The sequence below is a fragment of the Anastrepha obliqua genome, chromosome 4 (assembly GCF_027943255.1).
Source record: "Anastrepha obliqua isolate idAnaObli1 chromosome 4, idAnaObli1_1.0, whole genome shotgun sequence".
In the NCBI taxonomy this organism is placed as follows: domain Eukaryota; kingdom Metazoa; phylum Arthropoda; class Insecta; order Diptera; family Tephritidae; genus Anastrepha; species Anastrepha obliqua.
Window position 1 is genome coordinate 63,515,476 of NC_072895.1, and position 15,890 is coordinate 63,531,365.

Genomic DNA, 15,890 nt, shown 5'->3' on the forward strand with positions numbered 1-15,890 from the left:
AATTATTTAAGAGCATACACATGCAAATATGTATGTATGTATATGTAATAAAAATATATTTTCTTGAATTTATATTTAATCAAATATCAAATATAAGATTTTATGACTTAACCAATTAACCTAATAGCGAAAAAAATTTTAATTTTAGGATCATCTGTTTCATATGAAAATGGAAAAGGGATCCATTAAGTTTCCATACAATTTTTGCGCAAATTTTTGCGATCTTTCTGCCATGAAAAAGCTCCTCATAAGAAAATATCTGCCGTTCGGGGTCGGCTTAAAACTGTAGGTTCCTCCATTTGTGGAACAACATAAAGTTGCACACCACAAATGAGAGGAGGAGCTCGGCCAAACACCCACGAAGGGTGTCAACGCCCATTATATATATATATATATAAAGGGTGGTTAAGTTTCAAGGGCCGGTGTTGATTTTGAATAAAATACAATTATTTTAGGAAATTATTATCATTTCTCTTTATTATGATAATATGGAACAAAATATCGGCTAAATGGTCGCCGCGGCCTCGGCGGCATACCTCCGTCCGATGGTTCAAATTTTCGATGACGCTGAGGCATAATTGAGGTTCTATGCCGTTAATGTGCCGAATTATCTCATCATTTAGCTCTTGAGTTGTTGCTGGCTTATCGACGTACACTTTTTCTTTCAAATAACCCCAAAGAAAGCAGTCCAACGGATGAAGTGCGCGATATGCATTTTGATTTCAACGCCCGTTTTCATAATAAGCCTGAATAACTTAAACGCGTTGCTCGATTGTGTATATTTCCATGATTCAAATTGAGTTAGTCTGAAATTGAAAAATGTCAAATGAAATGCAGAAAAAAACTTGACGTTTAGTGGTTCACATTCAACATCGGCCCTTGAAATTAAACCACCCTTTATATATAAAGTGCAAGGTTGAAGTTGATGAAAAGCCTGTTGATTTTTCATAATTTTTTTCTTATACTTTTCTGCATATTATGAATGTACGAAATTTTTTTATATGCAGAACCAAAAACTAATTATACTAAAAATTAATAAGCTATAAAAATACATACGAAAAACTTTTCTAGAAATTCTAATTAAAAACCATGGAATTAAGATGGAAAGTTTGTGCAATTTTCCTAGATTTTGCATTTAGTTATTCCTAGGAAACAAAAATACTTTTATATGAAAAGAACGAGTATTAAAGAAAACAAAGAGTTGACCTGCGCCCAATTCGTCGCGGAGTGTATATATTATATGTAGGTAGCTTGGATGGTTTGCTAATTCTGGATAATTAGTAAAAAATAATCAATAATTAGTTAATGTGATGAGTTTATCAACTGCACATTTATAATCAAATAAATGTTGGCTGTTTAAGAATTCACTTTCATATATGTATGTGGTAAATGATTAGATGAAAATAGGACTACATACAGCGAGGCATCACGTGAAAATAGGTACACTGATAATGTGATTTTTCCATACACTACTGCTAATATTACATTATTATTTTGAAATGAACTAATCTATAAATATTAATATTCACAAACGTATGTGTATGAGATAAAAGTATATACTATATACGACCATAAAATTCTATCAAGCTTTTGATTATTATATTTCTCAGGGTAATCACCTAGCAATACATTCCCTAAACAAAAATATGTCATAAAGTTTTATCAATTTTACGTACAAGTGCATATCGCTCATTTCCCGCAAAAGTGTCATAATCCAAAAGCTCAAAATGTGTCCAAAATGTTTAGTAAAACGGCTTCAAAGTTTTCAATTTACTCTATGCCTTCCTAAGTAAAAGTAAGGACACCTTTTCATTTAAGGAAATACTCTTAATATATATCATCACAATTTTTTTAAACATTATAAAGAGTGAGCGTGTGGCCATTTCTGTATACTTTTTTAAATTTACTTTTTTATTTTGTCTTATGACACTCTTACACCAAATAAGCAATACATGAAGATTTGGACTTTGGTAAAGATTTGCCATGTACATGTCTATGTAAGCGTATGATTTACTATACATATGTATAAGTATATGTCCATTTGTCATATGTGTTTTGTTGATCAACAGATGTATTACTGGAAGCCTGCCCATATTCTTCCTCAAAAAAAGGCTTTTCATTTTTGCTTCCCTAACTCTAATTCAGAATACGGCGCTTGGAGTTTTCAAAACATTAAGTCGTTTACGACTTTGTAGCATTGATAATACATGTACATATGTATACTGAAAGGATTATGGCCAATTAACATGTGACTTTCAATAACTTATGAAAAAATATTGGAGTCGCGTTAAAATAATTAAACCCACATTATAAAGGTGGCAAAGGTTTATTCCTATCACTCACTTTTTAATAAAAAAAAAAACAAAAAAGTGATTTTGAGTGATGGAAATCTTTATTGTGACCCTTATAGTTTTAAGTGGAAAAGATGAAAACCGTCAAATGGCTGCTGCCCATGTTGACACACATTTGTGGCCGTTTTATCGCATTTTCCATGACTTTTCGCAAGATTTTCGCTTTCAGATTCCTGTCGAATATTCTCCTTAAGGGGTCCCAGTGGTCTAGAGCTCGAAAATTTAGGGATTTTCAGGAATTTTGAAAAACGATATTTAAATTTTTTAGGCTTTTATTTAACTTCTTTTACATACAAAAATGAAAAAAACAATGTTTTTAATTTTATAATTTAAAAAATGGCACTGAATTTGACCCTCCCGAAAAATTGGACCTGGACGATGTTGCCCATTTTGGCTCTTTTATTTTTCTGAAACACAAGAACCAAAAAAAAGTATAAGTCAGTACAGTCATACTAGCTTTATTCCGTACTAGAATAAAAAAAATTACAAAATGGCGCGATTTTTTATTTGACACTCTAAAAGTCGGTTTTTGTTTTTTGGTTTCTTAATATAAATACAAAATAATTGAAATAATAATATGGTTCTAGTATGAGCGATAGCCATTGATTTTTTTTTTTTGACAACACCAGCCCGAAGAAAGTTGTTTCGAGGTAAATGAGTTTAAAGTTTAAGGTACAGCAGCGCGCGAACCGCTCTCTACCTACTTAATGAGCTGTAGAAACTATAGTATTGTAGTTAGTATTTCTTACTTTCGAAATATCGAAAAAAAACAAAAAATCGATTTTTTGAAATTTCTAGACCATCGGGCCCCTTAAAAGCTGCTATTGTCTGAAACTTGTTGGCATAAGCCTGCGATTTCAAAGCCTTAAAGAAATAAGTCTGGGATGATTAGTAACGTAATCGCTTATGTGGAAATGCGTCTCGTCGCTCATGATGATTTTCGACACAAAATTGCCCTCTTCGTTGTTAAGCTTAAGAATGGATTGACAGTAGTGATGCACTGATCACACTTTGTATAGAAACATGTATAAGTCTTTCACTAAAATTCGCTTTAAAGTCCGCCTGGTGATGCTCAATTACATGGCGCGTCGTCTGGTTGACGTTTATTCGTTTTTAGCGCCATTGACAGTCACAGCCGCGATATTCTCCGCCGAACGACCAACCCAGTGGCAGTCACATCCTGCTCGCTCTTGTGTGCTTCCAGTCTGTTCGACTCGAGCTGGCGCGACGTCGATATTCACGCAAACACCCACAACCGATTATTGGTAAAAAATGGACTCAATTATTCCACACTCTTGCGAAGTATATCGCTCTGTTACTTGTCTGTTTGTATACTGCAGCTGTTTAGCTCACAAGTGTTAAATATGATAGACGTACGACGCCATTTGCAAAAAATATAACATCTTGATTAATTTTGCGCCACCTTGTAGAAAAGAAATTATGATACCAGGAAAGTACGTTTCACAGTCTTCAAACGAACAAGCGAAGCAAAATTATGACATCACTCATTGTGACACAGTGTGACACCCTATTTCGATATTGTGAAATGAATGGCATTAATCGGGTATGTTTTTTCTCCAAACGAATTTCCTGTTGAGACTAACTGAATCATTAACCGCTTAATTACGAAATTGATTGAATTATAATATTTAAACAGCTGCCACTCACAACATTTTCTTCATAACCAAAATTATTATTTGTTTATTATTTAATAATAATAAAAGTAAAAAAATAAATAATTGGCGCGTACACCTCTGTTAGGTGTTTGACCGAGCCGCATATTAATGCGTGCTATTGTACATCTCGCTTCAAAATTTACTGAAAACTAACCAAACTCAGCGTTCGAGTAAGAGAACCCCCGTTTGTAAATTCACTGATGCAGATGTAAGTGAAAGTGAAAGCGAAACCTCAAAAAAACTGCCGTTAAACGATTTTGGCTTAAGGGGCTTTCATAAATCATTAGTTTGTAACATTTCCTCAAGACGGGCTAAGTTCTTATTTGAATTTTTAAGTGTCAGACTTGAAACGAAACATTGGGACACGGGAGGAATAAAGGCTGTTTATTCAAAAAATTAATTGATCTACAAATATTCACAAAGATTAACAACCAAAAAGTTACTAAATTACTTTTTTATAAACTTTTAAACCAAAACTTTTAAGTGAATTCTTTGATTGTGGTTATAATCAATGAACAAATTTCAAAAAAATTATTCATTGTTTTAACATCACAAACAAAACTAACCGCAATCGATTATTACCTTCTAATTCGGATAACTCTTGTAATCTCTGTGTGAAAAGTGTGAAATTTTCATGAAAATTTTTAAATTTGCACAAAGTTTCAAACTTGGATTTATATGGTTTTTATAGTAGAGGAAACTATATTTTCATAGAAATAATTATAAAATGAAGCAAGGCACAAGCAAATGGTCAAATGGTCAAATCCTATAATTTCCTGTGCTATAGTTATTTAACGCAGTGTATACTTTTGGTACGGCACGAATTTAGACTCTGTTTTAATTGTTTATTTGTACGACTGACTTGAGGGCGTTAGCAGTGAACCTTCTAGTCACTTTTACGTGCGAATATCCAAAACAAACCAATTGTAATTGTTTACAGTTTTTTTTCGGTTGTCAATAGTGGATTGTTTCATTATCTTATCAGAATTCGTCAGATGTTTCTTTTTTAGCGACGGGAGTGACTCAGAGCGGATGAATGATTACTATTTCAAAAACAGATATGGAGGACAATGATACATACTTGTAAAATAGAGTATATAGAGATGGTGTGTGGGTCTTATTCATACATATACTTGTATATGTTTGTATGCAATTGACTCTGATAAATTACAATGTATTTTTTCCGGTCAGTTAGTCGCAATTATCAGGTGCTTTTCATGGTATTGTATTTGCAATACTTCTTCTTTAGTCCGTAGGAATTTTTCCCCTTAGCTGACCCTTAGTAAAATTTTCCGCTTAGAATTTCTGTAGACGATTTTACTCCACTTACTGCACCTTATAATTAACTTTCATGTAAATTCTTTAAAAATGAAAAATTGCTATGAAAAATTGCAATATTGCAAAAGTCCCACATATTGACAATTTTTTATATATATAACTAGCAAACCCGGCCCTCTTCGCTGGGCACACTAAAATAGAATAGATATGGTTTAGAACAGAAAATATATGGTTTTCATATTATTTATTTCTTTATTCTTTATTCAAGCGCTTTGGCATAAACAATATTTTTTGTTTTTCTATTTGTTTTTGAGTAAATATAAAATATAAATTGAAAATCAGGAAAAAAGAAGATTGTTTTTAAATTTCAAATCAACGCATATGAATAAACAATCGTCTTTTTTCCTGATCATCCATGAATTTTTCGTTTCAATTTATATGTTTTATTAAGCATTGGAGCTTTTTTAACCATTATCCATTTATATTTTTCAAAAAAAAAAAAGAAAAAAATTGTTTTTTCCACGAATACATAGTTTCATTCGGATTTCACATTAAATTCTCAAATTTCGTAAGAAATTAATCACTGTTCCAAAATCCACTCCAAAAAAATGCACAAACAATTTTTACATGTTGCACTTACGTTTTTTCCTTATGGCATCCAAATCAGAAAGAAATATTGACACATTGTAGCTCACACTGTCAATTTGACAGTTCAGTTCCGCCCCAAGCATTAAAAAAGTAACCGACATTATGGCTGGTTCAAAAGAACGCTGTACCCGTTGCCAGTGCTCCGAATTATAACCAAACTTTACGAAACCCATTTTCAATACTTACTTAACAATGTGCGTAAGTTTGGTTTGATTCGGTGCAAAGACACGGCGGGTCCACGTTTTGGCATATATTTCGAGACCCTAGTCATCAATAGGTATGAAAATTATCCCGTATTAAAGCACTTTCATTTGATACCCATATTGTACATACACAACCAAAGGTTACCCGGGTCCACGTTTTGACCTATATCTCGAGACCCCAGTCACGTAGCGACATGAAAAATACTCTGGACTAAGGCATCCACCAACAGCTTCAATTTGATATCCATATTGTACATACACGTCCGAAGGTTACCCGGGTCCACGTTTTGACCTATATCTCGAGACCCTTTCTACTAATAGGTATTCAAACTATACGGAAATCATCTTCAATACCTACTTGACAATGTGTGTAAGTTTGGTTTAATTCGGTTCAAAGACACGGCGGGTCCACGTTTTGGCATATATTTCGAGACCCTAGTCATCAATAGGTATGAAAATTACCCCGTATTAAAGCACTTATCAACAGCTTTCATTTGATATCCATATTGTACAAACACATTCTAGGGTCCACGTTTTGGTCTCTAACTCGAGACCCTAGTCACGGAGCGGATGGAAATACTCTGAACTAAAGCATTCACCAACAGCTTCCATTTGATACCCATATTGTACATATACATCCGAAGGTTACCCGGGTCCACGTTTTGACCTATATCTCGAGACTCTATCTACCAATAGGTATCCAAACTATACCGAAATCATCTTCAATACCTACTTAACAATGTGTGTAAGTTTGGTTTAATTCGGTGCAGACACGGCCGGTTAGCGAACACACACAAAAAGTTGACTTTATTTTATATATAAGATTTTTTTCAGTTTGTGTCCGAAAAATCCAAATATCTTACGGAACCCTATTTTTTTCCAAAATAAAATGTAATCCATGTTACTCGTGGATAATGTAGTTTTCGAATGGTGAAAGAATTTTTAAAATCGGTCCAGTAGTTTTTGAGCCTATTCGTTACAAACAAACAAACAAACAAACAAACAAAGTTTTCCTCTTTATAATATTAGTATAGATTATTTTTAATTCGAATTAATTTTTTTATAATAATTTAATTCATGCTATAACAAAGGACATATTAATACAAGCTTCAAAATTTGCACAAGATTTATAAAAATTCGACAAATTTTCATCAAAATTTCTAACTTCTTAACTAAAGTTAAAAAAAAGATATCTGGTAAGTAATATACTTTTATAGCCAATTAAATTCTTGTATAATAAAAACTTGTATAATAACTAACTACGATTTGGAGAATTTTCTATTATAAAGAAATAAAATGAAAATCTTTGCGAACCTTACACAAACATAGAGAATATTACAACATTACACGAGGCAAAATAGTAGGTGTTACTTAGGGATGCAAGTACTGTTTGTAAGGAAAGTAAAGGAGTTAATGTTAAGGTACCCTGCAGACGGATTCCAGCATTCGCTATCGTTAAAACTCTATCATCAAAAATTAAGCAGGTCACGGCTAAACTGCATTGGTTCTACATTTCTCCGTTCAGTAGTGAATATCGCGGATCGGAGGATCAGCAACCTACAAAAGCTTTCGAAACAGCGCAACGTTTCTTCGGATAAACAAAGAACTAAAACTGGTATTCGTGTGAAAATTCTTGGTCAGTTAAGTTAAAGCAACCGAACTTACGATAGTTTACCGAAGCAGCTCGATTATATGCCCCATCTTGTTAGTGCATGCATACATATTGTGGATATATTATTAAGGGTGATCAATTTAGATCTCTCGAATTATAAATTGAAATAAAACAACGAAAATTCAAATTGATTGGGCAACTTTTATTATTTTTGTGTAGAACCATTCATGACATTTGTTTTTGAAAATGGTCCCTTTCCCAATCCACTGGTCCGAGACGAGAGATAAGTTGCTCACTGAAACGACGACGCAGTAAATCCATACCAGCCAAAATGGGCCTCATTGTTGAACAACATCGCTTGAGCGCGCGATGACCACTTTTCACAGAGCGTTGATTTACAGCGAAGTACAATTGTACGATTTGTGAACGTTTGCCTTTCCAAGGTGCAATGTCAATGAATACTGCAAAAAATTATGTACCATATTTAGTTTGACAGTAGTCACGTGTGATCTGTTAAAAACCCCTATTGGAAAATGCACCTCGAATCTGATCACCCTTTATATACTTATATATATTCATGTACGTATAACGCGGAAATACGCAATCTTTATGAAATGAAGAAACCAAAAGAAATGTATAGTATGTAAGAACAATTGTTCTGGAAGCTATCTGGTATTGTTCAAAATGCAATCCTCACATATGTAAATAGGTATGTATATACAATTAAACACTTATTCACATCTTTAAAGAGTAAACAATTGAACACATTTTTATAGCTAAATAAATATTTCCTTATGGGGTCAGAATCCGTAAAGGTGCAATGCGTACAAATGCATTGTGCTTCCAAGTGTTTATCAACAATTTATTAAAAATATTTAAAAAAAATTTAAGGGGGATTTTTTTACAATAAGTTAAAGTTCGTTAAATTTACTGTGGTACTCAAAAGTTTCAATAAAAACCGTTTATTTTTTTGATTACAGAAAATTTCAGTTTACAGTAACTTTATTCAGTTCTTTTATTATTGTGACCAAATAGAACCAAATTACCAATATTTTATAATTAAACAATTATGGTGATTTTTTCATGGTGCTTACACAAATTTTAAATCTGTGGTAAAGTGCATTTTTGACTTAAAAGAAAAACAAAGGCTTAGAACCAGAGGTCGACCGGACTTCGGCTTCGGCCACAAAAGTTCAGTTTGGGTTCGGCCGAACTTTGGCCGAGCATTTCTTAATTTGTATTTCTTCAGAAAAGTTCAAAACAGCCTTTTGGTTTTGCATGATATCGATATGATTTGCAATAATAATATTGAAAAGAATTAGATTTCATAAAATAACGAATTGGACACTTATTTTAACTAGTACCGGCCGTGGTCGAAAATTCGATCAATACCAATTCCCAATTCAAGTAGTAGATAAAATATATAATTTTTTTCAAACCCTGGTACCGATCCATAAAAATTCTTTTAATTCTTGAAATCTCCGTTTCATTTCTTTTGTCTACCCAATGTGAGATTTAAGTTTGTATGGAAGCTGCTTCGCCTCATTTTCCTATACCTAATACTTTTAGCCTTAAATATGGCGTTCGTAGTTTATGCAATTGTATGGCATTTCAGTACCTTAGCATAAGCGGTTCCAGAGAAAATTTATACTCGTATGAAGGTTTCAGTTTGTGTGGGAAGTGCTTCGCTCCCTTTTCCAATGCCTACCACTTTTCACCACTAGACAGTTAGTGACAATTTGTGTACCTGTATCAAATTACATTATCTTAGTTTTTGTGGTTCCGGAGAAAAGTGATTTGGAAATGGAACACATTTCACAATAAGACAGGTATTGACAATTTATGTATTCGTGCCTATGTGTCAGACGCCGGGCCCCAATATATCGGAGTTACCGGTTCTGCACTAAAGTTATTTCGTAAATTATTTTAGTGTGGCGTAGTTTTATAATATGAGCTGTTTTCTTTGAAAGTGGTGTAAGTGTATTTTATTTTATACGGAGATATTTAAGGTTTTGCGTTTGAATAATTTGAATAATATGGATAAAAGTTGTTTCATTAGTTTCGTATTTTTGCAACATTACATTGATTTAAATTTATTGTGTAATAATTTTTTAATTTAACAAAAATTTGTACTTTTAATGTCTTCAAAAGGACTTACACCATTTTCAAAGGCAGCAAGAATAAAAATGATTACATTTACAAAATTTTAACTACGGAATTTTTTATATTAAATTTTTTTTTTAAGTTGAAGTAATAATAAAAAAATAAAAAAACAGAATAAAAAAAACTATAAAATCGCGGAATAAAATGCTTAAAAAACAATTAGTTTTGAGGCGAATTATCCTACTATTTTTGCTTCGAAAAAATTATTTTTTCGAAAAATTTTCGAAAACTTGTAAATTAACATAGAAAGCAATATCATAAAAAAGATGTGTGCAAAATTTCAGGGAGATCGGTTAATAACTTTTCGAGTTATCGTGTACGCCAAATCGAAAAATATAGTTTTGAGAAAAACGCGCTCGGACGCAAAGAATAGAGTCGTCACGGTTGCCGATCTATAATATAAGAAATACTTAAATTTACGTTCTACAATTTTTTTGACATATTCTTAAAGGATTATATTAACATTTTATGAAAAAAAAATATTTTTTTTCAAAATTTTACTGGTATCTGGTCCCCTTATTAACTTCTTACAATCGATATTACCATTAATGATATTATAGACAAAGATTATTAAGAAGTATATTCGCCTATCATGTAATGACTGTAAACCAAGTAATTTACGGCGACTTCTATAAGGGACAGAATAATCTTGCCAGCCCATTTTAAACAACGCTATTTTTGTGAAAATCTTTTGTACATTTTCGATTTTCCTCGAGTGAACCTCGTAGTATGGGTTCCATATAAATGAACAGTACTCTAAGAGAGATCCTTAGGCAACATAGAGAGATTTCAAAGTTTGAGGGTCTCAAAGTCAGTGGAATTTCTTCTGATCAAACCACTTTTAAAGTAATTATATTTGTAGCTTCATTAACTGCGAAAATGTGTAGTGATAAAAAGGCAAATTTTAACAGATCTTTTTGGAAAAATGAAAAAAATGAATTTAACACCACTTTCAAAGAAAATGGCTCATATAATGCTCTTTAATAATTGCAACCCAGAAATTGTAACATTATTAAAAACTCGTATCAAATTTTCACTGCTGCAGTTGTTATACCGATAAAGGATGCCGATTGCTTGGTGAAAATGCCTGTAAGCTATACGTAAAACATTGCCGTACGAGTATAAAATTATTCCACTATCAGTATTGAATAACTACTACATGTGCACATGTAAAAGTGATATCATTATTTTAATATTAAAAATACTTACTATTTTAATTTATTTTTACAAACATAAGCATATTTTTGAGCTGAAGTTAATGTGGTAAAAACTTATCCCCCTTCATTTGCTGTTTTATTAATAAACATACGGGATTTTTAAAAAAGTCATTGCTTGTTTATGACTTGGCCGTTAGAAATATTCGGTTTCGGTTTGGCCTTTAAAATCGATGTTCGGTCGTTGTCTACTTAGAACAAAATAGATAGATACCTACTTACATAGTAACACTTGCTGTCACCAAGTGGTAAAGCACCTACAAATATGCACATTTGGATGTATATACTTACACATATGCATAGAACATATGTACTTACTATATAAACAATTGCATGGTATATTCATTTTACGTCCAGCAAAGCGAAGCCAAACCTATAGGCAGCGAAATGCCAAACTGCTCAACAAACCTTTCAGTTCATGCACTGGTATTTGATGGGGGAAGTCAATACTACTTATAGTTCAAAAGTTACTTATAATTACTTAATTACTTTTAATTCCATTATTTTAAATAAGAATGCTTAAAAGGTCACGGAACGAACGAGGATTAAACGAAAATCCATATGTTGAGTTTGGATCAATGATCTATTTATCTGTCCATTAAGCACTAGTCTGGCAATAGACATTTGGAGAAAAATCGTAATCCTAAAAAGACCAGTTGGTAGTATTCAAAAAATAAATAAGAGAAACGGAGAAAAGACGCTGCTTGGCAAAATGGTAGCAAGGTAGTTCCGAACTAGTAGGCTTGGCTATAGGGTAATTTCTGGGTGATCTATACAGCGCTATCTACATATATACATATGTACTTACATATATACTTATACACAAGTACAGGCATATAGTTGTATAATTTCTTGAAATTATTGATCACTGTACTTATGTTTGGCCATCCATTTTATTGCACATGATATACCAGTTGGCCATAAAAATTTTAAATGCGTTCGCCTATCCGAAGGCTACTGCTAACCGCCGATTACACTGTGCAACACAAAAAACATCAATATTTCGATAATGCTTTCGTGTATCGAAGATTTGAAGGCTTATGCCTGAATTTATTCATATGAAGTGTCAGAGTTATTACCCCTTTGTACATTCTTATGGTACATCGGCATAGGAACCTAAGTGTTCTTCACATTTTAGATATAAATATGACGTATTTCACAGTTCTATGGAAAAAAAAACAACTGAGAAATTTTCGGGATACATTCTAACGCGCTAAATCCATAGTAGTCGAGACTCTTTTGTCTCTTTTGTAGAAAAATTAAGAAATACTCATAACAGTGGAATATAACGGGTTAAAATGTATAACAAAAATATTTGCCATAAAATACACCACAGCTCTCCAAATTCATGTTAAGCGCCAGAAATGAGTTAAAGCGCAGAAAATCTTTAAATGTTAATTTTGAGTGTGTATTGGAATTTTTTTTGGTAAAATTTCTATATAAATATGTAAGTTACCGTAGGAATAAAAGGTAGGCCGTTGTCGTATTCCATTGAATTTGTGCGTGACATAAAGGCATTAGGTCTAATAATAAAAGTAGATTGAATGACAATTCATCTGCGGGTGTTTACCATTACACCTAAATATCAAAATGAAAAATTTGAAGCAAGTCGCCAATCCACAAGCAATGGCAAACCACTGAGTATATTTCCGCCCTGACAAAGCTTCTCATTAAGAACATCTGCATTTTGAAAGCGGCTTACAACTGTAGGGTCCTCCATCAGTAGGACAATATCAAGATACACAGTTACAAGTGCACGCAAAGCTTACAATAAATTCTTCTATATGAATGCATAGCCCTTGTTGATCGATAAGTCACTCTTGTATCTTGACATGCATTTATTGATTTTTCACGAGCTGTTTCAGTATTTTCAACTAAAATGTTGTAATCCATCCACATTGTCTCCAGAAGGATTTATTAGGAACACCGAAATCAATTTAAAACCGTAACCTCGTACGGTATGACATAATATTTTCGACCATAACAGGTTTAGTGCATCTGACCCCGTATCGCATACAAATCTTATGTGTACCATAAATGGACTTTCTTGGCTTACACTCCGCTTTCCTTCAATGGCTAAAATTAAAGTTAAAGGAGTTGTTTTATTACAATTAGCGATGAATCTTCTGCTGCTCTTCTAAAGTACCACAAGGTAGTAATTTCCTCTTATTTATAAATTATATTATCGTAGCAGTATCTTTCCATTTGCCAGTCACTTACCACCAATAAGATCCCCAGAGAATTTGATTAGTTTCTAGGTTGACCTTAATGAACTCGCTTCTTACTGGTTATATTCATGCATCTCTTTAAATTAAAAAAAAAAGTTTTTGAAGTCGTTTGCTCGTGGTAGGTATTCTACAATCGTCATATAATTTCTCTAGTAATGTCCTTCAATGTGTGGATGAGATCAAAGGTCTCGGAGTAATTTTTGACTCAAATTTTTCTTTCTCAAGTCATATCAATTTTATTATCTCAAAATCATACTCGATATTGGATTTTGTTAGACGTAATAGTTCAAATTTCGCAAATCCTTACACAATTAAATTACAGTTTACCGCGTTTGTTCGGTATAGGCTCGAATTATACTTTCTTTATTTGGAGACATTATTACCAATTTGCTGTCACAAGAATAGAAAAGGGGTGTAAAAGTTGTTTCTAAAATTTGGCCTTTAAATTTTTCTGTCCCATTTCCTTCTTATAGCCACCGTTTGTTATGTGGGTGGATGAAATGGTTGAAAATTGCCCTGGCACGACCCTAAATCGCCAATTTGGCGATAGAGAGATATGTATGAAGTTCAGGGAAATGCGGTGTTAACAGCCTGAAAATGCTACCATGTTCTTTGAGAGATTGTCTTCAGAGGCCGGAGAACGATTTTCAATGTGTAGCTTCCAATGAAGCTTGGAGTCCAAGATACCTAGCTTTCACTGAAAGTGGGAAAACGTGGTTAATTAATCTGGGTAATCTAAAGTGTGGAGATTTATATTTTCTGGTAGAAAGCTCCGTTTTATCAGAGTTGACTCTGAGGCCGAAACTGGCAGCTCGGCGACTGAGTACAGCCAAATCCAAAATTGCAGCCATGACTGAGGGAAACGATCCTGATAGCATTAGAACCAACTCATCGGCGTATGCTACAACCTTATCTCTATCTTATTTAACATTGTTATTAATCAGATTAAAAACACTCGAATGCAGAAGGTCAATTCTATCGCTGTCTGTTGTATTTATTTTAATTCAAGGAGACATTGATTGAGCGTTTTTCTTGCAACTCATTCAGTTTCCAATTTCGGCGAGACCTTTACGAAGCTCTTCTTATCTAGAGATATTCAAAACGAATTTTGAGTTCCGAATTTCCGAGGACGAAAGGATTGAAGGGACGAAATCGACCACTGCGCCGATAGAAAATATAGTTAAAACGTTAAATCTTGCACAACTTTTTTCGATTTCAGTGAAATTTTATTGGCTTATGGTTGTGAGGAAGAAATGCCGGTTTTTGGAAAATTGTGCCAATATACTCTTAAAGAGATTCCAAACAAATTTGCACTTCTTCACTTGCTTGTATTAAGTCCCTGCCTAAGTTTTAATATAATTATGGAAATAGGGTTCAATAGTGTCTGCTGATCCTTACTCTTTTTGAAATTTTTTTTTGAATTTTGAAAATAACGAAAATTAAAATGTTAAATTTGTTTAGCTTGCCATCTGAAGGTGGAACTTATGTAACAAGTTCCGATAGGCAGGGTGTCGCAAACCTCATTGTAAAACTACATTTCATTATTTGCCCCTTTTGCTTTACGCTCTGTATTATTTTTAATTTTTGTAAGTAATCTTTGTGTCAGTAAGCCAAAGTAAAAATATTATAATGAAACAAATAGTTATTCCAACACATTAGCAAAATTTATGTAAAATTTCAATGCATTTTTAGTAAAAATCTGTACTTTGGGGCTTAAAACACCTTTCACACCTTTACAACTATTTATTTCTTCTGCTTAGTTTTTTTTTTGTCCATTGCTTTTTAGTTTAAAATACCGCCTCTCACAGAAAATATCACTTGCACTAAATCATCAATTATTATGTATTTGTAAAATACAATTAAGATAGAGTTCGTAATGATTTTATCCAAGTTCTTAATTTTTTCACAGTTTACCAATTCTGCCTCCACCTCTGCCCACGACAATTGGTGGACAGGTGTAAACAAGTGTTTTATGAGAGACGGAAAAGAGGAAGAATATTCGCTATTTTATAATTTTTATTTACTGACATATGTATTAATATTGCAATTTTAAATACATACTTGTCATATGTATGTATTTACGCTGCTTCCACAGAATATTATCAAACCTTTGCACTGTCACAGACTTTTTATCTTTACTAAAAAGCTTATTGAAAACTGATAAGATTCATGTGAAACACATGTTCTTATCTACACCAGCGTTCAAATAAAGAGTCTTACTTCTTTAGCGACTGTAAATTTATCTTTTTACAATTTTTTTATTTATTTTTCGTATTCAATCTAATAAAGTGCACAAGTAAAATGGAAGCGTTAGGATCAAGAGTACATAAAAACAAAACTAACAAGGAAACAAAACTAGACTAGGAAAATTTTCACTCAAAATCCAATCAGAATCTAAGTTGATTATAGCCATCTGAGTAATACCAGTTTTATGAGATATAACCAGCTAATGGCGAATACTCCCCGCTAACTTTGCTGTTGTATTGAAATGCTAATTTTTCGTCAAGCTAGGAGAGC